General features: G+C 36.9%; 1 protein-coding gene across 12 annotated transcripts in view; it reads left to right on the top strand.

Moving 5' to 3' along the window:
* The window catches only part of LINGO2 (leucine rich repeat and Ig domain containing 2), a 687,670-nt gene that overhangs the window by 448,398 nt on the left and 212,697 nt on the right, over positions 1-26,575 (top strand). For 2 of the 12 annotated variants that reach the window (XM_088156129.1, XM_088156130.1), the window contains exon 4: positions 712-803. The exons of the other annotated variants lie outside the window; for them this stretch is intronic. The gene's annotated coding sequence lies outside the window, so the exon portion shown is untranslated. The remainder of the gene's footprint in view (positions 1-711; positions 804-26,575) is intronic. 12 annotated transcript variants of the gene reach the window in all.

The raw sequence follows: 26,575 nt of genomic DNA, 5'->3' as shown, positions 1-26,575 counted from the left end.
TGCTGAAGTAGAAACTAGAGTACATACTGCTGAAATAGCCATAGGTCAAACTCATCTTCACAAGAACCTTGTAACAGCCCCTTGTCTTTAAGTTTTGTTTCATTTTTTTTCCCCTTTGAGAAGACAGTCAACAGAACACAGTGATTCTACAGAATGGGTTTTATGAAGAATATTGTGTACTATGACTGCTATACAAGCATGCAATATCCAAGCTATTTTTTGTTTCAGAAAAGTAACTTAGGAGGTAGAATTAAAAAACTTCTATTAATTGTTATTGAAGTATCAAATAAAGAAAAAAGTAGGCAGCTGATAATTTTCAACTTATTTTTTCGTATCTGTTCTACCTTTGATACACCACATTTCAAAGCCGTAATGCTCTGACAAGGACCACAAACACATTTACTGGCATGAAACATGCAAAGGACAACTACAACAGCAGTAATAGGCACAACTCAAATATACGAAAGAACATCACACAAAACTGAATGGTGAGGAAGATTGTAAGACTATTACATCTATATTGGTTTGACTATGCTGTTTAGGTCTTCTTTTCATTTAGATTTCAGCATCTCCAAGGAAAGGGATGCCACAGCCTCCACAGATATTTGTTCTACTGTTTGAAAACTCTTATAAATGTCAAATAAAGAAAATTTATTTATCTTCCTTATGTTTCCTCATTCCTCAGTAACAGAAGGATCTCACTTTTTTAAGGTTGAAGAAACCCAGATCTCTCATCCACATGCTCCAGCTTTGGCCATCATGGTGAACTAACTCCACCAAAATGTCTTTCATGTCTTGTTTGTGTAAGTGAACAATTATTTTTATAAACAGATACTTTTCTTAGGTACAGTATTTTGAAAGTTAATTACTGAATGTTAAACTCGAAGAAATTCTGCTCTCTCAAGTTTCAGGAAATGAGTCTTCATTAGAAAGGTTTATATGCCCCATAGGGTGCCATTAGGTTAGACTCTGACAGGTCTCAACTGATTTCTCCCAAAGTCTATTAAACTGTCTCATGCTTGTGTTGATTTTAGAAATAATGTCAGTTTTAAGTCACCTTAAATGTGGGGCTTTCTTTCCATTCTGTAATTGGGTTATACATTATGTGAAATAAATGTATTCATTGTGTATTGTGTTCTCTGTTAAAGTACATATTTCTTTTTTATTACTTTGTTTATCAATTAAAGAACATTAAGTTTCCCCTCACTTTGGTTTTAGTTATGAGGATTTTATCCTTGCCCATCTACATGCATATCAATGTACAGAGGTTCAGCATGATAAGTATTGGTTGTCATGATTACCTTTGAATTATGTTTCTGTCATAAATATATAGACAATGGAAGGATAAGAAATAAATATAATATCTTTGGTGAAGAGTAACTGGCAAGGTTTCCAGTGAAAAATAGGGAAACAATGCCTGTGTTTCATTCTGTCCTTACTCTGCTGCAACCCAATGTATTTGGAGGAAAAGATTTTGCAGTCTCTCTAAGCTACTTGTGTTCCTCCTGAAGTAATTAACTACTGCTGTCAGATTTGAGTTCCCAGAAGGGCTGGTGCAGTGGTATTTTATTAATGATATTCTGCAGTAAAATGTGCAATGAATTGTGCTGTTTCATTACCCAGAAAATCCTCTTGGTTGCTAGGGGTGCATATTTCTCTAGTAAGCTTATACTGAGGGTAGCTACTTTATTAAATGTCCCTCTGTAAGTGATGTGAATATCTTTCTTTCTTTCTTTCTTTCTTTCTTTCTTTCTTTCTTTCTTTCTTTCTTTCTTTCTTTCTTTCTTTCTTTCTTTCTTTCTTTCTTTCTTTCTTTCTTTCTTTCTTTCTTTCTTTCTTTCTTTCTTTCTTTCTTTCTTTCTTTCTTTCTTTCTTTCTTTCTTTCTCTTTCTTTCTTTCTTTCTTTCTTTCTTTCTTTCTTTCTTTCTTTCTTTCTTTCTTTCTTTCTTTCTTTCTTTCTTTCTTTCTTTCTTTCTTTCTTTCTTTCTTTCTTTCTTTCTTTCTTTCTTTCTTTCTTTCTTTCTTTCTTTCTTTCTTTCTTTCTTTCTTTCTTTCTTTCTTTCTTTCTTTCTTTCTTTCTTTCTTCTTTCCTAATTTATAAATATAAATATAACTTTTTTTTAGTTGCTTATAGATCTTGGATTAGTAAACATTCATCTTATGTATACCATAATCAGGCACTGAACTTTGCGTAAATGTATGTGTGCATAAATATGTAGTGTGTTTTTTATATCAAGTTGGTCCTTTTTTCAGTTACTTAATATTTCTCTTCCAAGGGGAATTCAGGTTCCTCAACTTCTTCTTCCTTACTATTCCAAACTTCACCATATCAAGCCTCTTTATTCTAGAAAGAAGTGGTAGGTTTTACTTCTCTTCATTACTTGGATCCAGTAGGAAATAAAAAGTGAAGAAGAAAGAGTGATGCCTACTCCATTGAGAAATCTGACGGGTACAGCTAACCACCAAGTTGCTATTTTCTGTTTCAGTACCCAGTTAATATTTATTGTGATTAGGTTAAATACACCATATTTATATATAGCTTGTGACATAAAGAACATAACACATTTCTGAATCAGAAATCTTTATATGGTCTAGTCACTGAACAATAAATTCCTGTGCTGCTGAGTCCATGTGCTGTGACACTGTTGAAGTGCCACTGCTCTGAACTAGAGAAGACAAGATCTGGGTAAACAGTGAGGTTCAAATCTCTGAATGTACCAACTTGCTTATTTGCACTGGACTTTTTCAGGATGCTATTTGAAACGTTGCTAGACAATCTCCCCCAGGGTACCTTTCCCATGAGGACTGGAGCAGATAATCTTTCAAAGTCCCTGGGTCTGGTCTTTGTGTTTATGATTCTTTGACTTGGCTCCAGGTGCTGATTATGTGGATTGGAAGTAAGAGGAAACAAGAATAATTCAGTCATTTGAGAAATATATACAAGAGCATCAACACAGGCAGAGGCAGACAACCTCAGTTACCATTTTTTCTTCCATTTCAAAAACTCAGTAAGTGACATATGAAGAAGTCCAGTTTATACACTGCTCTAAATATTACACTGGAAGATCATAGTAACCATGACCTTATATTGTATAAATTCTGATTTACTTATTTACTTATTTACTTTATTTATTACTAATATAAAAGAGGATTTTGTTATCAATTTGTTATTCCTTCTCCTGTTTAAGTAGTTATGGCTTCTAATTTTCCGTTGAAAACTGGAGAGGTCTCCACGCATGCATTTGTATAGAAAAATTTTCCAGATTATAAATATATATATGTATGATTTAAGTGGATTTTAATAATTTTTTGGCAAAATTAGTGGAAGCTCCTTTTTTTCCAAATCTCCATGGGCTGCTAGGTAGTAAAATCAACTATCATTATTTTTTAAAATTTTCAGATTGCGTTAATTCCTGTGATGATTATTGGGCTTTGCCTGTGACATAAATTGACTTTTAAAATATTCCTGAATAATAATTTTAAAATCTAGTAAGATTATATTATTTGTGGCTTTAAGAATAAGTTCAGCTTGCAGATATCTGTGTTCTTTGTAAAAGACATTATGATATAGAATTTCACTTTGTTAATACGTTAAGAAAACATTAAAATATGTTTTTAGGATAGGAGGAAGGGAGGAAGGGAGGAAGGGAGGAAGGGAGGAAGGAAGGAAGGAAGGAAGGAAGGAAGGAAGGAAGGAAGGAAGGAAGGAAGGAAGGAAGGAAGGAAGGAAGGAAGGAAGGAAGGAAGGAAGGAAGGAAGGAAGGAAGGAAGGAAGGAAGGAAGGAAGGAAGGAAGGAAGGAAGGAAGGAAGGAAGGAAGGAAGGAAGGAAGGAAGGAAGGAAGGAAGGAGGGAAGGAAGGAAGGAAGGATTCCAGGAAGGAAGGATGGAAGGAAGGAAGGAAGGAAGGAAGGAAGGAAGGAAGGAAGGAAGGAAGGAAGGAAGGAAGGAAGGAAGGAAGGATTGAAGTCCAGCAAAAAATAGTCATAAATTAATGATTAATCTGATTTTTTCAAGGTATTAAAACAATGTCTTGCTGTGATATTTGCTGTGGAGTTTAACTTTTATTAATAATCTTAATAATTCCTTAGTGTAGCATTCGTTTAAAGAGACATGAAAGTGAAAATTATAAAATTGCAGAATGATTAATCTATGCTTTTATGATTTAGGACCATTTATTTATACAGAATTATATGTATACAGCAATACAGTATTAGTTAGCAAATTATACTAACTTTTTGAACTCTGTATTTTGAGTGTAGTAGAAAAATTCCCTAAATTAAGTACAATTACTATGCATAGATTTTATACTCATTAAATTTTTATTTCAAATGAATGTCTAAAAATTGAAAATTAACTTCTCGCACTTACAAACTTATCAATAAAGTCTTTCAGAGAAAATGTGGATTTTAAAATTTTTTTTGCTTCCCAGGGGCAATCTTGAGATAAAAGCACCTTGGAAGATCTCTCTCTCAAAAAAAATATATATAATAGAGTAAAAAGACCAGAAATATTGAAATGTCAAAACAAGATTTCAATTCTGAAATTATTTTCCCTTTTGTAATGTGTATTTTTTATGTGGGTATTTATGAGTGAAAGTATTTGCTAATCGCATTTAATCTAATAAAATGCACTTTTAAATGTAATAGACTGTATTACATTATTTAAAAAATCTTCTGTCTTGATGTTATTTTTTATACGTTCATTAGCCATAACGAAGTTGCTGTAAAATCTGCTTTGTCTCCTGTTCCACTTGTAGGATACATTAAGTATATGGTACAGGACGCATGTCCTATCAAAAGTGCATTTCCGTAGTCTATTATCAAATAATTTTCTTGCTTTGGCTTTAACAGGCTTAATACTTAAGTGATTAGCCATCCTTAATCCTGTCATTGCACTTGCTCTTGCAACTGGCTAACCAGGATATTCCTAGATATTGCTTTTCATCTATGGCTGTCTCATTATGTGACAGGATCAATTTGCTGCAACACACGTATTGTTATATCATTTTGCAGACCAGTGAACTGAACCACAAAAAAAAAAGTAGTGACATCATGTACCAAAGGTGAGGTGTGAGTGGCAGTGACAGAACTGAAAACAAAATTCCTGATTCCAGTCCTAAAACTTGAATAACTGTGACAAAGATTTTTCCAGTAGAGGAGAGTGTAATAACTTACACTGAATTTATGAAATTAAAAAAAAAGGTGAAAGATGCTTGATTGTCTCAAATCATTCATACTTCAGATCTGTGACATATGGTGGAGCTATTTTATGCCATTTTAAACTGCACCAAAATAGACATAGAGATTGATATAGATTAGATATAGATGATACAGATATAGATATAGTTGATATAGATATAGATGATTAGATAGATAGAGATAGAGATAGAGACAGAGATAGATTTGATATAGATGGATACATATTTATGTATGTATCTAAAGGCTATTTGATGTAGATGTTATGTGTGCATCTCGGTGTGTGTGTATTTGCTTATATGTATATTGCATCATAGGACTATCATGTGTATTGAACTTCTGTTTGTCACCAGTATGTGGCTTGGAAATTACACAGATTAGAAATGAGGGGTGAGTGCCATATCACAAATAAAGAGAGATGTGATCATTAGAGTGGGGTTGGCACATTATTTGCTGTGACCAAATTATAGTTCAGGTACGGTGAAGAGAAATTTACGGAAGAAAGTTTTAGCACAAGTAGAAAGAATTATCTAAGTATTCAGTCTTGATACAGAAGGTCATGAAAGCATGGAACAGAAATGGTACAGAAAAGGTCAGTATTTATTTTTGCACTCATGGTATTATAAGATGAGAAGGTAGTGGCAGGGACAGCAGCCTCAAGACAGTCTTATGAAGGCTTTGCCTGGTTATAGATTATCTATTCACACTCTCAGATATTTATATATATGGATACTGTGCTCTATTTTATTTAATCTGTTTCAAGTGTTTGAAGCAGGTAGATGACATTCATTTTTGAGACTGTCCTTGGTACTAATTTTAATATAGTTTGAAAAAGTAATATACTATAAATCCTCTCCAGAAGTTCAAAGACCCACAAAAGTGCCCCAAACTAGCTTTTCTTTTTTTTTTTTTTCCAGTTTTTAGAACAATAGTAATTTGGTGATGGCCCTAGTCTATTTTAGCAGAGAATATTGCAGGATGAATCTTTATAGACTAATACTTGTCTTTTTGTCATGTTTGGAAAAGAGTTCACAGACCCTGCATTTTTGTTCATGTATGGTCTTTGCAGCTAGCTGGACAATTATCTCCAGTCATTGTGCAGATTTAAATATGTGTCTAAGTGTACTTGTCTCACTCTGTAGGATGTACTTTAAGAAAGATTATCCATAGTCCAAGCTCTTTTACTTTGATCCTGTTCATCTTTTGCTTGGTATAATTATAATTGGGCATGGAAGAAAGTATTACATTAGATATTAGCAGGCCATAAATTTTCAGTTAGCTTTTGCAATTGGTTTTCACTCTCTAAGGAAGGAAATATTACTCAGGGGTGGTTTTTTTCTGCCACTTTTTATGTTTGTCTGTTCTAAGGATCCCTTTCAATCTAAGACATCACCAATGCCAACATGCTTGTATCTTGCACACACCTCAGCCTTGCTTGATGCGCCTTTCTCCAAAGACATTACTTATCTGTCATCTTCTCTCCCTGATTTCTTCAGTTCATCTGTGTTTCTCTTTCACTTTTTTATCCTTCTTCCTAATATATTCCCATTTGTCTGTTTTACAACAAGCTTCTAGCTCGTGCCTCATTTGATTGACTGACAGCAGGGACTATGCTTTGTTTTCTGCAATCAATTGTCCTGGAGAAGATGACTCAGATGGCTCTTTTCACTGTATTTTTTTATGTGTTCAACTTTTTCTAGGCCTCTATAAAGCCTTTTTTCTAGAAAGTCACCATCTTTCTGTGCATCTTTCACAAAATTGATTCAAAGTCCCTGCAACATTTCATTATCACTGTCTGGAGATTTAATTTCAGTTTTAAATGAGAGACAGCAAGAGATCCACAGCTTTAACTGTAAACAATTGCAGTTCCAGTACATTACAAGGTTAAATAACTATCAACTAATGCATTAGTGGTGATCTACACCAGACAGGACTGTGGCCCCTACAAGATGAAATGAAACTTTAAATGAAGAGTGCTTAGAAATGTGTATCTATAGCTGTAGCAGTGTCTTTTTGCTGCAATTATTTCTGAAATCTCACAATCTGTTCTGATTCTGAGTGTAAAACATCCCATCATTAGTAAAATTTTCTAGTAGATCACATGTTCTGAGTGGATTTAGAGAGAACAACTAGTGCCAATAAGAATTTTAGAGTGCTAATTTTTAGACTGCTAGAGTTTCTGTAGATCTTGCTAATGTTATCTGTCATTCCCTAGTCTCTTTCAAAGCTAATATATTTTCCCAAATTCTGAACATTACCAAGTGCCTAACTAAAAATTATAAATGGCATTGTAATTTCCTTGGACCTTGATCACTATGCACATGGTAATCATCATTTTGCTTTTTATCACTTTCTGCAAACCCTAATTTCCAAGGCTGCATAGATTTATTTTTTCACTAGTACATACAACTTGCAAGAGCTTGTATGCTCCTTAATGCAAAAGTGGATAATGGATTTTACTCAATGCCATACTCAGCTAACAGGAATGAAATCTCTACAAGTGCGTATCCTTTGAATAGTATCATCTTCACCTTGCCCCTTTCCAAAATCAATATTCCTGCCATTCTTCAATCTGTACCTACATGCAATGAAAGAGATAGCACATCCCCTGTTGTGTTTTTCCAGTCTACATTGTAACTTTGCAATAATCTTCTTTGGGACTTTGCTGCTGTAGAACTTGGAGCAAATCATGGAATCCATGATTAAGCAGCTTCTTTCAAAACTGGTCTGCTGCAAAGACCTTTCTCAGATCATCAAGAAGTTCATTGTGGAAATTCACAGTTGGAAATCAGTGTGAACCTGCAATTAATGTTCATCAGGGTGATGGACAGGACAGATGAGTTAGATCAAGAAAAGTCATTGAAAGCACTGGCATCCTTCCAAGCCATCCTAGAAAGCTTCATACTTAATTTCTACTTCCTCACTTTCTTCACTCCTTGTTCTGAGAAAATTGAAAACTCATCAGTATTTTGTATGCAGAAGTGCTACATACCCTTTGCAGCCCTGCTAAATAGGAACATATGTATTACTATACAGTTGTTCGAAATGTTTGAATGAGATTGATGTTCAAAAAGAATTTTTCAAGGAAGTCAGTACGTTCGAAGCACTGTAATATCAATTGGAAACTGTCTTCTCTTGGATAAAACATTAGTACAAATTCCATTTTTGTTAACTCTTTTCTCGTTTGTGTTTCCTGTAGCTTATACACTATTACCTGCTATTTGTTTTTCGATTCTGTTTAGGGAGACCTTTGAATTTCCTGTTCTAGGAAACACCTTTCCCAGTTATTTTAGCATATAACTTTTTCTTTTCTTCCATATTGTGTAGCATAGAGTAAAAGATTTCATGTAGCATTTTAAATTGGCTTCAATTGAAAATATTGGTATTTCAAGGGTTTTTTCTTCACTTTTGTTTGTTTGTTTGGGGATTTTTAATGTGTAGTTAATCAGCTCAGGCTTGCAAGACCTTACTTTATTTATGTGTACTCTATTTAAATTTCAGAGTGAACTTTATGATTTTCAAATTAACCATCTATTAACCTAAATTTCAAATTAAACATCTATCCCGAGCCTAAATGGGATTTATCCTTCAGGAAGGAAAACATTGAAAACCTAATGGAAATAAGGAAAATAAATTTTAAACAAAAAAATTGTTTAAAAGTGAATAGACAGTATCTTTTCATTATTTTGAATCCAGCTTGAATCAATTGAACTTACAGCCTTATAGTGTAGATTACATCACATGTATCTTGTTGGGGTTTTTTTTCAATAGAGGTGGCATTTTTCTGCAGTTCAGTGCTGATGGCGAAGACACATTCTGGGACTTCTAGATGCATCCTCCTTGTAATGTGCCTTATGATGATTTATCCCCTGAAATTTCAGGAAATTTGCACAGATGAAGATAAATAAACTAAACATAAGCATCCACATCTTTGATACTGGTCCAAATTAAGTGTTTCATCCTATAATAGTTTGATTACTGATTATTTCAGTATTTTACAGTCTTTCTTTCATCAACAGTTTCAAACATTCCCTATTTAATTTTGAAAATGCAAATAATAGGAAGAAAATTTGTCTAGCACTGGCAGCCCTCTCTATTCCTGTGTATCTTACTAAAGTTACCTCTGATACAAGGAGATTGCTGACAACTACTTTGATAACAAAATTAAGTGTTGATTCCTGGATGGCTATTAGCCCAAAATATTATTAAAAAAATATTTAATTTGGTGAAGGAGAATTGCCTCTATTATGACTAGTTTCCTACTTTACAGCAAACTAATAAATCATGCAGCTTCACTACAGTTTTGCTGATCCCCTTGACCTCTTTAGATGATAGAGGAGGATAAGGGCTCTGAGCAACTTGACCTAGTGGAAGGTGTCTCTGCCCATGGTAGGGGTTTGGAACTGATGATCTTCAAGGTACCTTCCAACCCAAACCATTCAATGATTCTGTAATAATCTATAAAGAGTTATAGCCTTTTCTTATGCAATGATATTATCCCATTCTTAGAAACATTTTTCCATGATTCTGATTAACATTCTATTACTCTGCTCTTCATTAGTTTTCTGAAAATAAATATGAAGAAATATTTCCTATATCCTATTCAGATCATATGTCTAACTGCAGATGGCAAATAGCAACTACTGTTGACATGAACTGCTGCTAAAGAGTGCCAGTGAAATAAGTGGCAAAATCTAGTATTTTAAATGTGTTATTGGCATAATGAAAATAGTTGGGCCTCCCAAAGCTACAACAGAGCCAGCAACATGTGCTTACAGCACAGAAAGTCAGCCACATCCTGGGCTGCACAAAAAGAAGTGTTGCCCTCCAGTCAGGGAAGCTGAATGCCCTCCTCCACTCTGCTTTGGAGATCCCACCTGAATCCATCCTGCAGCCCCAGTGCAAGAAATACACAAATGTGTTACACTGGGTCCAGAAGAGGGATGCAACAATGGTCAGAGTTCGGAAACATCTCTCCTATGAAGAAAATCTGAGAGGACTGAGTTTATTCAGACTGGAGAAGACCTCAGGGAGACCTCATTGCAGTTTTCCTATATAGAAAGGAGACATGAGAGAAATGAAACTAAACCAAACAAAAAAAACCAAACAAAACCCCAATCAAACACCAAAAAAACCCTTTTTACTCAGACCTCTAGTGAGACAACAAGGGGCAACAACTTTAAACTGAAAGAGGGCAAATTGAGATCAGACTTAAAAACAAATCAGAGACATTGCTATTGCCACATCATTGCAAGTAGCAAGGTCAGGTTAGATGGAACATTGAGCGACATAATCTAGTGAAACATAATCCTCCCACGGTGAGAGTGTTCGGCTAGATGATCTTCAAGGGAACTCAACCCAAACCATTTTATAATTCGATAAGAAGAATTCTTCCCAAGAAGCCATTTTTCCATTTTACAGACTGAAATATCTGGTTTTAGTTATCTCACTAGTATGTTCTGAAAAGTGAAAAAAAGGTTTGCTTATCTATTCACTGCATTTTATTAAAAATTATTATCTTCAAAAAGCTAAACAAAAATTCTAGAAAAGCCCTTCATTAGGGCCTTTATTGACCTGTGAAATACCTCCTTTACTTGAACTGAAAATCCCTGAAATGAAGGGGGACTTAGACTAATTTACAGTTTGTTGCATCTCTTTTTTCTAGTTGCTTCTAGTAAATAGTCATCAATTCCATTTATCTTCCAGTGAAACATCTCTCAACCACACTAATATTAATGGAGATAGAACTGGTTTTCCCTGAACTGCAATATTATAATGTCTTTATATCAGTGAGAAATATTAACTTAAAATACTTGTCATTCCATAATCCTTGTGTGCAATACTGGGAGGGTAACTCTAGGTTGTCCCTCCAGCTTTGGGTTTGATGGCAATTAACACAGATTTGCAGAGCATGAAGACAGGCATATCATCTGTACTTGCAGTGGTATCATAATTCAGTTCTCCAGGGACTGCTTCTACATTCCTCACAAAACTATGAAAGTAGTCTGGGAAATAATCCTCTACTTTACTGCTTAGCAAGAAGAATTTAAAATTGGCCTCTGACTAAAAATAGCCTAACTTATTACCTTATTTTTATGCAAGACACACAGTTAGGTCAAAATGTATGCAAAGATCCTTCTTCCTCACCAGGGAGTTGCAATGATGTGTTACATTCCCTTTTAGCAAACATCGCAGATTAAATCCTCTACTGTCAGGGATGAGAGGTATAGAAAATTCACTGATTTATTCTGTTTACTGTACTGATCACAAGGCACAACACAGTTCTGTAATCCAGGTTTTCTGGCTTCTTTCTCCAGTAATGAAAGCTCGGTAATGAAAGCTCGGTGGACCATATTTCTAAAGGCTATCTTTGTGACAGAGAGGGGAAAGCCTCAAAACAGAGGGTGAATAGAGAAGGTATTTATTTTTATAACCAATTATTTGCATCTTTTGAAAGAAAGTGAAAGCAGGCACTTAAGGATTTTTTGTTTTGATTTGGTTTGTTTATTTTTAAATCTATCTATAAGGTGTTTTTCTGAATCTCTAGGTTTTCAAAAACTTTACTATCATAGTATCACTGAATCACTGAACAGCTTGGGTTGGAATGGACCTTCAAGATCATCTGGAATACCTGGGTTGTAAGTGCCTCACAGGCATGTAAATGTCATTAGTTTGCAAATGCCACTAGTTTATGAGCTTGGAATTTTTTATCACTTTTTTTTTCTTCATGAAAGTATCCCCATTTCAAATGTTCACAAGTCTGTAGGCTCCCTTGCAGTTATAATCAAAGCCAAAATTTATAACCACAATCCACCGCTTTTATGCAAGTAAGAATTATTATTACAATCACCACTCCATTCGCCATGTACAGATATCATAACTTTAATCCAAGTTAATAAAACTTCTCATCTGTAGAATGAGGATAGTTGACTACTTTCCCATAATATTAGAGGATTTGAAACAAATGAGAAAATATGCAGAACTGAATCCTCCTGGTAATTTAATCCAACAGAAAGCACTTACCTGAGGTTTTTTGAAGTTCTTCTCAAACCCTGCATTTAGCTATAAATCTCACTTCGCAGTTTAACAGAACATCAAAAGCAAATATGGGCAACATAGTCTAAGAAGGGATTCAAGATCCAGTAATTTATTGGATCTTTCTTTTTCTTTTCTTTATTAAAGAATTATATAAGAGGGGTTTTAAAGTCAAATACTATTTCATTACCATATGTGTGACATGATAATAATCAACCAGTTTCTTTTTCTATGCTGATCTGCATAATGTCTGTGGGCCTTCTGTTATTTTGTCAGGCCATGGAGATTTTGTGTCTAGAGCACAATAGAGTTATTGCATTTTGAATGGAAGCACACTGGAAAAATACTCGGTGGGGTAAACACTGAATAGTATTGAATACTATTCCCTACCATGAGAGTGGAAAAATAATTTATTATTTTCAAGAAACACAAATGTGGTGCTTCTAGAATAAGACTAACACATTGTTTTGGGTTTGCATGGCCTGGTTTTCTCACAGAGCTGGCTTCTGTGAGAAGCTGCTGGAAGCTTCCACCATGTCCAGCAGAGCCAATCCCTGATGGCTCTGAGGATGGACATGCTGCTGGCCAGTTAGGTTGGTAACACCGCTGTGATAACATATTTAAGGAGAAAATCGAAACAAAAGTGTGACACGGTTTTAATTCTAGCCAGAGAAGAGGAGGAGGTGAGAACATGTGAGGGAAACAACATGGAGACACCAAGGTCAGTGTAGAAGGAGGGGGAGGAGGTGCTCCAGATGCTGGAGCAGAGATTCCTCTTCAGCCCATAGTACAGACAGACCATGGTGAGGCAGCTGTGCCCCTGCAGCCCATGGGGATCCACAGGGGATGCAGAGATCCACCCACAGCCCATGTGGATCTATGGGGGATACAGAGATCCACCCACAGCCCCTGGGGATCTAGGGGGTATACAGGTATCCACCCCCAGCCCATGGAGATCCACGGGGAATGCAGAGATCCACCCATAGCCCATGGGGATCCACGGGGGATGCGGGGATCCACAAGGGATGCAGAGATCCACCCACAGCCCTTGGGAATCCATGGGGGATGCAAAGATCCACCCATAGCCCGTGGGAAGGTGCCCCATGCTCGAGCAGGTGGATGCCTGGAGGAGGCTGTGAACCAGTGGGAGACCCAGTGGAGAGAGGGCCCTGCTTCCAGGCTGGAGCAGCCTGTCCTTGGTGGGCTGCACCTCGTGGAAGAGTGACCCACACCACAGCAGTTTTGTCTGCGCGTGAGATTGGAACCACACTGGAGAGGTTCATGAAGGATGTCTCCCATGGGCAGGGACCCCATGGTGCAGCAAGGGAAGGTCTCCTCTCCCAGAGCAGTGGAAGAAAACCTCAGGTGATGAACTGACCAAACCCCCAATCCCCTGTTTCCCTGCTCTGTCAGTGAGAAGGAGGGAGGAGCTGGGGATAAAAAGGCGTTTTTTTAAGGGCTTATTTTTACTTTTCGTTATTCTCCTCTGATTTTGTTAGTAATAAAATCACTTTGCATCTCTAAGTTGAGTCTGTTTTGCCCTTGGAGTGTTTTCTCCCAGTCCTTATCTCAACTCATGAACCCTTTGTTAAATTTTTCTCTTTGCCCAGCTGTAGCAAGGGAGGCTGAGTGAGTGGCTTTCAGGAGTGCTTGGCATTAGGCCACCATTGGTATCAGATTTGGTAGCAAATCTGCTTGAAATAATTTCTTCCTTACGACTTTTAATACTTACATGAGCAAATCAAACAGGCAAAATATAGCTGTAGTTCTCCTGATAGAGAAACCACAGACCTCACACTTATTCCCCAACTGTGTTTCTGGCCACAGGCTGAAACCCCTTCACCTTCTTTTCCTTGATTCTTTCACAGTTACCTGCTGTGCCTATTCCACGTTTTATGCCTTGACAAAATATTGTTTTGGGGTTTGTGTCCCTCTGGAACAAATAATGTAGGAACAGTTGCGTCAAAGTGGTCGGCAAGAGTGAGTTTTTGACATACATGTAGATGAAAAGGATGATACTAGGTAGTATCTCGGTAGATACACCTTGAAGTGTGTTTGATACTAAACCACTTTGGATATTTTTTTAAATGATACTAGACTATGTATTATTGCTGGTTTTAGTTCTTCCATTCAGTATTTCTGTATTGTTTTCTCATCTCATATATCTGTCAGACATTTGTTATCATTTTATCTAAGTTCTCCCCTAACTCTATTGTACTTCTCATGTCATGCCATTACCTGTACTGAGAGAAGACACTAGTTTACCTCTGCAAGGTTGCAGAGAAGGTTGATGTTGAAGTGGGAACTGAAGCTTATGCTCACACATTCTTCACTGTGCATTAACTTCATATCATATATATATAGATAGGCAGCCACTGCTTACCTAGCACATTTTGGGGGTGTCAGGGGAAGTCACTGGCCTGTTCATTCTTGGAGAATAGACCCCTCTGCAAACAATCCAGTCTGAATGAAAAATGTTTCTTCTTCATCCCTGCACTCTCCTTGAGGAGCTGAATATGGTGGCATCTCATAGTATGGTTCCTGCAAAAGAAAAACAGTGTAAATAAAATGTTCATATTAGCTTTTCAGTTGCATAAAAATTCTCCCCAATTATTTTGGAGAATGAAAGCAACTGCATGTGAAATGGGAACTGGAAATTCAAGAAAGTTTGGCTTTCTTTGCCATTTTTAATGATCTATAAATACTTTGTAATAAATTACCTAGCAACAAGGTTTTTTTGCTTTTACACTCGTTAGCAATGTCAACGCTGTGCTTCTTCTGGGCTTCAGTTCAGTGAATCACTCCAGCTTAAGAATATTTATGAATGTACATTATAGCAACTAAAGTCAACTGGAACCAAGCAAGTACTTAACTGTTTATTCAAAAATAAGGCTTTAATTTATCTTTACAATTGGTCCTTTGAGTTGAAGAAAAGGATTACAGTGTCTCAATTTCAGCCTCTGTGACTATTGGTGTCTACAGAGACAGCTAAGCAGTGTCAGCTTTGAGAAGATTCAGCCAAGGTATTTCAAAGCTAGAATTTGGTTGCAAATTCAAGAACAGAATTAAAATAGAAAATTAAAAGAGAAAGAAAATGTTTTCGTTGAACCATCACATTTCATTTAGATAGTAATCCTGTTCTTTCTTAGTGTCTTACGAGCCTTATTAACATGAAATTTTCCTTGCTTCTGTTTTATTTCTCCTTGAGGTATATGTAAGTCTTCTATGAGTTAGACAGAAGCCAATGTTGCACGAATCCTATAAAAAGAATTGTGATCTAAGAAAGAGACATAAGGGTGAAAAATTGCAGGATTTGAAGGAAAAGCTGAGGACTCTAGGAGTGAGAAAGCAACAGTGATTACCAGGGGAATTAGTTTAAATAGGGTAAATAAGAAAAAAACAAGTTCTGTTTCCTTCCCACCCTCTTTTCTTTAATAAATATTTATACAATTTCTCTGGATTTCCATAGAGATCACATCCAAGTAGCCAGATGTAACAGCTGATATTCAGAAGAGGAATTGCTACTGTCATTCTACTTCTTAATTCATCAGAATTAGCATCCTTGAGATATTCCAGTGTACAAAAATAATTTCAGGATACATGATCACCTTGAATTCTTTTTATGTGCTTTGTATATTATTGCTAAAATAAATAGTGATGATCTGCAAAGTTATCTCACTACAGCATTTGTGTTGAACATTTGAAGCAAACATAATAAACAGCATCCTTCTATAATGATTTTTTTCCCTTTAAATAGGAATTAAATACTACAACCTTAATTTCATTTTCTCAATAATTTCATCACTCAGTTTTCTCCTTGTATGATAAATAGTGCCTTCAGAGCTCTTGGAGTGTACATCAGACTAGTTAAGCTCTGAAGCACCTGGTGTCCACTCATTTACTACTTGTGTGTGGACTTATTTATTTGTCTACTAGTGCTTATGCTGCTGTAGTTTATATGAGCTAATTATATTAAAATAAACTCATTCTTAATCATATAAGCCTTCCATACCACAGATGACACTGATTTAACTGTGCTTTAATTTTTAATATAATATATATCTGTGTTGAGAAATCTTATGTAATCACAATATATTACAAACTATAAATGTATGTCTTTCCAGGGTATCTAGCAAAAAGAGGTAGACTCTGTATGTTTGTAGACTTCAGACACATCCTTTCATTTTCATTTAAAATAAAAATTTATCAGTATGAGTCAATAAAAAATTAAATAATTCAATGCCATTTACTCTTCTATGTAAGAGCATTCTGTAAACTTTATTTTGGTTTTGAGAAAGAAGTTCAGTTTTCACTAAGAAGAACAGACGATTGACTAAAAAACTGTGAGATTTATCTACGATGTAAATCAAAGGATTTTTATATTTAAAAACATCTAAACACCTCAAAGCATAGTCAATTTGCTCTATCAAACCATGTCAACTTCTTCTGTAATATTTGAAGAATGGAAATTGACATATTGTGCACTTCTATTTTCTTCCTTATGTTCTTCTGTGTCATTTATTCCTACTGCATTATTCTACTTAGCATTATTCTTCAATATATCTTCTACTTTTCTGTTTTGCACTTAACCGAGTTTCTAAAATCCACTTGTTTTTATTCACTTTCCAGAGAACTGCATTCTGCTGTATATATGATATAAACCCTCTTCCTGCTTCCTTTAAAAGACTGACTTGTAACTGGATTGCTTCCACCTTTGCTGATGCCATCTTCTTGTTAAGGTCTTTTCTCATAGTTGAGGCTCCCAAATATATTTCTTTCCACTTCCTGTTGTTGGTCCTGGTTATCAGAATGTAGTGATTCCTCATTTCTACTTTAGTTCTTGTCTCTAATTAGTAATATCATAAGCAAATGGAAGCCAGTAGCAATCCACTTAAAAGAATACTAAGCACAGTATACAACAATTCTAAGGGTTTTTTTTTTTGATAGGCAGAATTGCTGGTTTGGTTTTAAATGTATGCCATATACCATTTAAAAAATGACAATAGAAAAGAAACAAAACTCTCTCTGTAACTACATAGAATATTTTATTTAAAGCCATTAAAGAAATTAATTTTCTATTAGTAATTTTAATTATTCATCTGCAGACTTACTTCATTTTAGATATTATTATGAGAAAGTCAAATTTTAGTGAGTATGAATATAGACACCACCTATAAATATATGCAGGATTTAAACAGAATGACAAAAAGCTTATTTAGCTGTATTATTCTTTTAAAGGCTTTTATCCACATAACAGCTGCACACCATTCAGTCACTGATGGAATATGTACTTGATCTTTAATCATGTGAAACATTACCATTACACTCAGTTTCCAAAGGACAAAATCACATAGCAGTTGTGTCTGATTGGGGACCAAACTATATGTTCACTTGTTTTATTGAAGGTGTTAAGACAGTGCATATATTCATAGTGTGGGCTTTTTGTTTCAAGTTAAGTTATTCTAATAAAAGAAACACATTATAGCACATTATAGAAAAAAAATTGCTCTGCTGAAGTGGCTTAAATCAAATATCAAAATTGTTTGTTTTAACAGCACAGAATTAAGTTGAAGTCAGTGAATTATATATTGGGTACCAAAAGCAACAACAAAGACATATATCCCACAATACGAAACACTTACAAAAGCTTAGTAAACACCTGCAAATTTCCAGCGCCCTTCTATAGCAAATCATAAGACAATGCAATTTCCAACTGCGCACACACATGCAGAAGATTGTGCAATGGCACACCCTCATAGTTGCCCACGCACCGCCTTGCCTTGTGGGCTCTGAGCATCACAAACCTCCTCCCTGGCTGTCAGGGTCCTGCACACACTGAATCCTCCACCCTCCTGCTGCAGAACAAGCACTGCAGCCCCACTTGCACCTGGAAGAGGGGTCCCTCCTCTGTGCCCTTCACTGAAATGGCCCGTGATGGGGTGCATGTTCCTCACAGCAAGACTGTCCTGCTCAGGGCTGTTCTTCTTACACAGCCTTACACACCAGCTGTATTGGAACAGCCATGTGTTCTTGGATATGAGGCATGAATATGGAGTTCATTACTTTTATTTGGCTTTTTAGTTGGAGAGTTACTACATGCAAAATGGAAGGATGCAGTGTGGTGGGAGAATCTGTATATATATATATATGTGTATATATATATATATATATATGTATATATATATATATATATATTCCTCTAAGAAGGTAATTAACTTAATTGCACATGTGTACTTCTGATCTTTGTCTCTTGAAAAACATATATACCTTCCCTGGAAATCCCACTACGTTCAGTTACTTTCTAAATAAATATTTATACAGAGACATCACCCTTAAAAGGGAAATGAGTATTCTAGGGAGACGATGCTCAATAATAGCAATTATAATCTTGTTCACCAATTTTAATTAGGAGGCTATCTTTAAATTAGCTATTATTGTTTTCTAATAATGCCAGTTAATAATAGAAACTGTTATTCACTGATAGGGTCTTTTTCAACTCCTTTTGTGAATGCTTCAAAGTTAGTTATAATGGCTCTTCAGGTGCACGTAGCAATGAGCTTTGATTACAGAATCACAGAATTAGAGAATCACTAGGTTGGGAGACCTTCAAGATCATTGAGTCCAACCTACTGCCTAACATCTCAACTAAACCATGGCACCAAATGCCATATCTAGTCTTTTTTAAACACATCCAGGAATGGTGACTCCACCACCTCCTCAGGCAGAGAATTCTAGTACTGCACAACTTATTAATTATTGCTTTAGCAATAATTAATTAACATTAACATCCCCATTCTTCTCTGAGAGTTCATTTGTTTAAAATTGAAATCTTGGGTTGTTTACAATACAACCTTTGGTTGTTTCACTTTTAAGACTGATTTTCTTTTATTCATCATTTTTGCTTGTCTCCCTTCATATTCTTGAGGTTTTGTCCATTACTTGCTCTCTGCAGTACAAAAAAAGATACACCTGTAGCTGTAGTTTTGATTGACATTTGCAGTCAATCTCACCCTTTCTTTGATTTGTTGAGAATTCATTTTTATAAACAAGCAATTAATTTAAATGTCCAAATAAAGTCCTTTCAGGAGGACTGAGTGTTTTCGCATGTAGAGCTTTTAATTTTGAATCTTATAAAGTCAGTGTGTATCTGTGTGGGCAAGTTTTAACATGATAGTCTTTGTTTTTAAGTTGTCCTGGTTATTTTAAACTGTCATTCTTCTCAAGCTCCATGCTGTGAGAAGCCAGACGCCTTCAGTTTCATTAGTGAAGCATATTGTCAGTATGTTACAGGCATACGGTGGGTTTGGGTTTTTAGAGAAGTGGTTTGGTTTTTTGGTTTTTTTTTTTGTTCTAGGAGCTTTTTCTGGTAATACATGATGGGGGATGCTAAGTTCTGTAAGGTAGTCTGAATTTGGGGACAGTTTGTTATTGAAAATGATCAAATCGATTTCAAATAGAATTTTTCATTTGGATAACATCATATGAATTTGAAGCATTATAATTATCATTCTGAGATATGCACATATTTATGCACATATTTTTCTTCCTTTGGAGTTGGGTAGCAAGGGTATGCATATGTAGATTAAAATTGCTCTAGAATCAAATTAATGGTATGGCTGCACTTTATGAGGATCTCCTCTAAAAACCAATGAGTTAAGGGATTATCTGCCTCTTTTTATAAACTGGACAATGTCTCTATACAATGACATCTGCCTACTTCATTCCTTTTTCAAAGCCTCTGCCTCAAGTCATCCTCAAGAGAAGAATATCTGGGAATTATGTGGGATTTCCTCTCACTATGGGCACTAGCACCTAATATTCTATCATGGAGGAGGCTTTCAGGGCTTGGTAAGGCAGCCTTTGTTGTCAGTATGATGATGGAGGAGTAAAAAACACATTTTAGTCAAAATTATGTGAGAAGAAATGGAGTTAAGATTCATATGTAGCAATTTTCTGTTCTTCATTCTGTGCTCAATAAAATGCAGAGTATAAAATAGCTTGTTTCCTGAAAGGACACTGTAACAATAGGCATGAAATAAGTAGAGTAAGTAAAAACAAACTACTTAATTTGGTGCCTGATTTCAGCTTAGTTTTCCTACTGCAACCTTTTCTACCGTCATAATTTCATATTGTCTTTCTCCTCCCAGGATAAAAATCTTACATGTTTATTGAACATTGTGTGCAGCTTTGGTCACTGCAGCACAAAAAACATAAAAAGTCAATAGAGAGTGTCCAAAGGAGTTCAACAAAGATGGTGAAGGGTTTGAAGGTGAAGCCATACGATGAGTGTCTGAGGTCACTTGGTCTGTTCAGCCTGGAGGAGACTGAGAACAGACCTCACTGCAGTTACAGCTTCCTCATGAGGGGAAGAGAAGGGGCAGGCACTGATCTCTGCTCTGGGGTCACTGTGACAGCACCCAGGGGAATGGCCTGAAGTTGTGTCAGGTGAGGTTTAGGTTGGATATCAAGAGAAGGTTCTTCACCCAGAGGGTGGTTGAGCACTGGAACAGGGTCCCCAGGGAAGTGGTCACAGCACCACGCCTGACACAGCTCAAGTGTTGGGACAATTTTCTCAGGCACATGGTGTGACTCCTGGGGATGTCATGTGCAGGGCCAGGAGCTGGACTTGGTCTTTGTTGGTCTCTTCCTGCTTGATATATTTGAAATATTTTTTTAAAAGGAAATAGGTACACATTTATAATTGTGTATGAAATTGAAAAGATGTCAGGACAGGAAATATTTATTTTTCTCTGCATCCTTCTGCACTCTAGGTTAGTCTACATTGGCTGCGTCCTCAGCTAACCTAAACTGCTCATAGCAGGGGTATTCTTATTTATATCTTCTGAAGCAAAACGCTGTTAGGACTGTTTTTCATGTTCTTTCAGCAGCTATATTAGGATTAATTCAACTGCACTGAGGTCGTCCAAAGGGGAACAGAAATAAAATTACTGAGGTGTGAGTAACCCATATTCATATTCCTCTTATGTTGATTTGGACAGATAAGAGGTGGAGAGACTGACCTGAGTCAGCAAAACTATTTATAGTCAGACTGCTTTAAACTAGTTATATTGAGGCTGTTGGCCAGCCATCAGTCTGTCAATTGACTCTTATATGCAACTACAGCTAAGCAAAATTTCAGCTTGCACTTAATACAGACCTCGGCTCTGAAGTCTGTGTTGAAAAAAGAAAAAACATTTATACAGCTTTAGTTTTTGTTCTAAATCAGAATAAAAAGCAAACTTTGTAACCTAAGAAATGTTTGTTGAATGCCATAATTATTCCCTGATAGTCCTTGCTAATGGCATTCCTAATAATATTTGCTCAAAACCAGTCTAAAGGAACACACAGGTAGGATGTTGATAATCCTTTTAACCAGTAGTAGAACTCTTTGCTGTGAAAAGAATTTCAAATGTAGCTCTTTCCGAGCTGTCTTTAGAGACTAGGGTCACCAGAAAACCTGTGAGTGGTAGAATTATTGTTAGTATAATTTCTGTATGTGTACTTGTCTTGGTTTGAAAGACAGGTATGGTCTAAGGAAAGGCAAGAGCCCCCTTCCTGAGATGCAGAATGCAACCCCCTCCCTTTTAATTATTTTAGGTCCAAATCAGAGGCCTTCAGGCAGGAGATGTGGGGATAAGGGTAACAGTTCTTTACTGATATCCAACAAGGCAGAAAAACAACAACAGCTATAAAAAATGACAACAGAACAGAACAGTCTAGCTCCGCTCCAGTCCCTTCTGGCCGCAGGCCATCTCCCTGTGCTGTTACCGGTGCTGTGGGGGCAGGGCAGGTCCCGTGCAGTTGAAGAGGGCTGGGTGATGGCGGCCGCGGCCCAGGAGTGAGAGGGATGGGGAAAGTGACTCCCCCTCATGGTGTCGGTCGTGGTGCTCGGCAGAGTGTCCGGAGATAGTAGGGTGAGGTGGGAGAGCAGCAGAGCGATGTCCAACGGCAGGGAGCGTGGATCTCAGTGCTGGGATGGCAGGGGAGATGACAGATTGGAGCCCGGGCTGTCCTCCCACTCCAGGAGCCAAGCGAGAGAGAGCCCCGCTCCAGACCTCCCGTCCCACTTTTCCTTTTCCGGTTCCCCCCCCTCCAGCCACCCCCTTACGAGAGAACATTATCTGTCGTTTTAAGGTGTAGCCACAACTACTTAGCATAACAATGGGAGAAATTCCACAGAAAGAAAAGGGAAGCATTCAACCCCCAACAGTACTTTGGGAGGTACAATTGAAATATTAGCCCTGCTGATACACACTGCTGAAACAGTTGCTCTCATAACCAGCTGCTGGAGGGCATTGTCTTTAACCTGCTTTACTCTCAAGCAAGCCAGCACCTTAATCCATCAATTTACTTGTGGCTTTTAACATACTGTAAGAAGATTCATACTGACAGTAAAGTATTTAGTGGTTCTAAATTTTAGTAGTTCTTGCGGTCTCAAAGTATGTGTTGGTGCACGTCAAGCTCTGGTTCAACTGAGCAGGATGTATTTCTGACAGCACTTGTAGAGACAAAATCACAAAATATCCCGGAAACAGCTGTTTTTCAAGGCTTTACTGATCTCTTAAACGATGTAAATTGTTAAGTAACAGGAATATCTCCATTTGAGAGCATTACTAGGGCTATGGAAGTCTTTTAGTTTGCAATATAAATGGCAGATTTTGTTTCGCATTACAGTGAAATGTGTGTGGCCAGCACATAGATTACTTGAATTCTGGGATGATATTAAAGGAGGCAAGAAAGATACAGTGGATTCCTTTTGAATAATTTAAACTGGCCTAGTATGTGGTATTAGGAGCATGTGTAAATTAAAGGTCAGTAGGGAATTGCAACAACTTACCACTTCAAATAACATGTTTTTTTACTGCGTGCTTTTTGGCATGCTTATTTTCTAGTTTCTTTTTTTTAAATGCCCCATTTTAGGATGTGCAAAATACTACAGATTATGGCCGTTTATTTGTCGCCTTCCTCCGAATTCCTGGTTCAATGACATATTTTCAATTACAGTTAAATTATTCTGATAAAAACATTCTCAAAAATAGATTAGCTGAAGAGTATCATGAAAAAGCTTTGTAGTGGATGCCATTTATTATGGCCTTGTGTTGTCCACAATACCAGATAAGGAAAAGGTTTTTGAAATTGTTGTGGATTTTGTTTTGTTTTATTTAAAAGAGAAAATGTAAGAAAAGACCAGATGACATAAGAAAAAGTTTCCACTACAGAGCATTGTGCAAGTCTGACTAGCAATGAGATCTTGGCTGCGGCACTATGAGCATCTTCTACCTAGTGCAACTTCTTCACGCAAACGCAGGTCTTGCCTTTCACGCTTTGCTGCAAGATCCTGGTGTCTTTCCATGAAGAGCTAAAGCTTATTGTCTGTAAGGGACACCTGCATGCATAAAAGGCCTTTATCCTTCCTGAATGTATTGCTGTCTAGTGACTGAAATACACTGCTACGCCTGGATAGGCAAGCATGGGAGGTAGCTGATTTTATTAAAGGAGTAATAAATCTACACACAGTATAGACAGCACAAGACAAATTGGTCAGCTCCTCCTTTGGTCCTCAAGTATTGTTTTGTGGCTATGACCCAGATAAAATTTAGAAGAAATTAAGCAAAATTTCAGTTACTGTCTTCTCAAAAAAATTCCATAGGACTGTAATTGTTCACAGGGCATACCATGTACTGATAAAGCCATGAATTTCAAAAGTTCCACTGTTGCTTGTGGAGACCTTGAAAGGCACTCTCAGTTAGAGAGAGGCGAGGGGCCTCTCTCTCAGTTATCTCCTATTGATGACAAATCCTGTTCTATCAAGTCAGAACAATCCTGTCTTATTCCAAACCCATGCCCTCTCCTTGTCCGTCAGCCTTTCGGTCACTCCCACCCTGTTTCCTTGTTAGCCCCCATGCCTTAATTGTACTCTTGTAACACCCCCATGTCCCCTTGTAATTGGTCTCTGATACTTCTTCCCCCGCCCTGCTCATCCCAGATACCTGACCCAAAGCCCCAAACGATTACCTGGGCCTTTTGTCTCTCAACGCTGGACTGTGCTCACGCGTGGCTGAAATAAACATCTCTGTAAAACCCTTGTAAAGGCCCTTCCTGCTTCTTCACCTGCTTCACCTCAACAAGAACCCCAACCGCAACAGTTGCTCTCATGTACTTGACTTTGCTTTCTTTTCTGCTACTATTGTGGATGCTTTTTCAGTTTCATGAGGTTCATTACTCTCATTTTCCATAACCTTGATTTAAATAAAAAGTTGACAGCACTAGGGTAAGCCTTGGCTTTTCATCATTAATGCTATGATTAACTCAGCAGAAATCCATCTATAGCACATCAAGGACTAAGCTGACTCAATTTTCTTGGTGAATGATGGAATTTTTCAGGTGTGATGGAGGTAGATGAACATAATATTTTTTGTTCCATTTAGTAGCAATATGTTAGTTACATTGTTCTCAACCTCATGTCACGAAATGTACATGTTCATATGACAATCAGAGTGTCACTTGAAAGGTCTTTTAAAATATGAGAAGCAGCTGTCAGTGAAGAATACGTCTATGCCACTAAGAATGAAGAAATGATAAAGGCTTTTGTATGGGTAAAGAATGTTGAGGTGCTAATGCTATTTAAAACAGGACAGTATGAAAAGGGATATAACGTGACCAGCATGGGAATCTGCTGGTTATGTACCTTCCTAAGGCATATTCTGCCATCAGTGCATTCCTTCTGTGGTTGTGATGTTAATTCCTGTCAGAGGGTCCTGGTAATGCATACTTTGTGCAAAATTTTCCTGTGAATGTAGATGTGTTCATTTGGACTGAAAAATTTTCATCTTTCTGTAGCTTTAAGACTGTACCAGTCTTTGTGTGCTCCAAGTGAATATCCACTGTTATTCCTTGAAATAAACACACAAGTTTCTGCTTTTCCCGTTTTTACAATCTGCATGATAGACATTAAGTATAAAGTGAGAATAAAAACTCATTCATCTGTAATTAAATGATCTCATTTCGCAGCTAGCTCTAGGATAAGAAATCAGTGATTTAATTTCAAAGTCTTTGTCTATCAGATACAGAGCAAGCTTAGTAATTACCTCTCAGTTACTGTGAGAACTGTGCCTTCCATATTACATTGCTAATTGTTTTTAGTTAAGAAAATTTCTTTTTATAGATTGCCCAGCTGACTATTGCAGGCTGGGTGATTCTCCATTGTTTTCAGTGTAAATAGCAAGGTCTATAGATTATGTTAAGAGAAATTCATATTGTCCTTCTGGTACATACAACAGGATGCATAAAAAGTACTTACCTGAGTACACAATATATTTTCATTTTATACGAGAAAATTTAGTTCAAAATAAACGTTTGATAAATATTCAGAGAATACCCCAGTAGAGATATGTTGTGTTCCTGAAACTTCCAAGAGCTTAATCATCAAATTAAAATTAGTTTTGTATTATAACTGTGGGTGAGATAAACCCATCCTTTGTGTTCATAGTCCAGTCAATTGTGCAGGCAGACTCTGTATGTTTTCAACCACTAATTCACAAGTCTCTTGTTGGGGAAATTTTATTGCATGACTTGAGCTGAGGTAAACACAGGCTTGTTATTAAATACAGAAGATTTAACGTACAGTGCACTGGACAGTCTTATCACCATAAGCTGTTCTACCTCGAGCATGCAGAGATGCAGCAGGAGTCAATTCCATAAGTATACATTCAGTGGTACCAATCCCATGAACATCAGCCCAATATTGGATCCATTCTCCAACCCAGTTCTGCTGCCCAAAAGTGGTCTCTGGCCTTTGAGCACTCCTGTCCATGAGTGATGGACTGTTGCAAGACAACTCTGCAATGTGCCTGATTCCCAAGGGAAACTTCACTCCCTTATAGGGAGTCCTTCCGTTCTGTCATTCCTATTCTGTCCAGCCAGTTCAACCTCTTCTGCAGTTGAACCTTCTTATCTTCCATGACAGGTCATTTCTTTGTCACAAATTACCAATTCTGAGCAGCTACAGTTTTATTTTCTCCTTCACTCTACTGTGTATGCACACAAGTCCACTAACTTGACCACTTTTGCCAGATTTTCAGAGGATCAGCAAAATGGCAACTTAGTGTAAAAGGCTGCTCTTTCAGCAGATAGTGAGGGCTTTGACAGAAATGTTTGCCTAACAACATAGGCTGTATATCCTTCACCAACTCAACAGTCATATTTTGGATACTTTATGATTCATCATAGTGTGTCTTGTTCTGTCATTGACACAAAGCTGTCTCAACTCCATCACTGGTATAATTTTGTTTCAAAGAGGTATTTGGTCATAACTAGCAGACAAAAGAAAACCCAGTTCATAGTG

The sequence above is a fragment of the Sturnus vulgaris genome, chromosome Z (genome assembly GCF_052056855.1).
Source record: "Sturnus vulgaris isolate bStuVul1 chromosome Z, bStuVul1.hap1, whole genome shotgun sequence".
NCBI classification, from domain to species: Eukaryota; Metazoa; Chordata; class Aves; order Passeriformes; family Sturnidae; genus Sturnus; species Sturnus vulgaris.
Note: the sequence above shows the minus strand (reverse complement) of the source record. Positions and strands in the feature narration are given on the sequence as shown.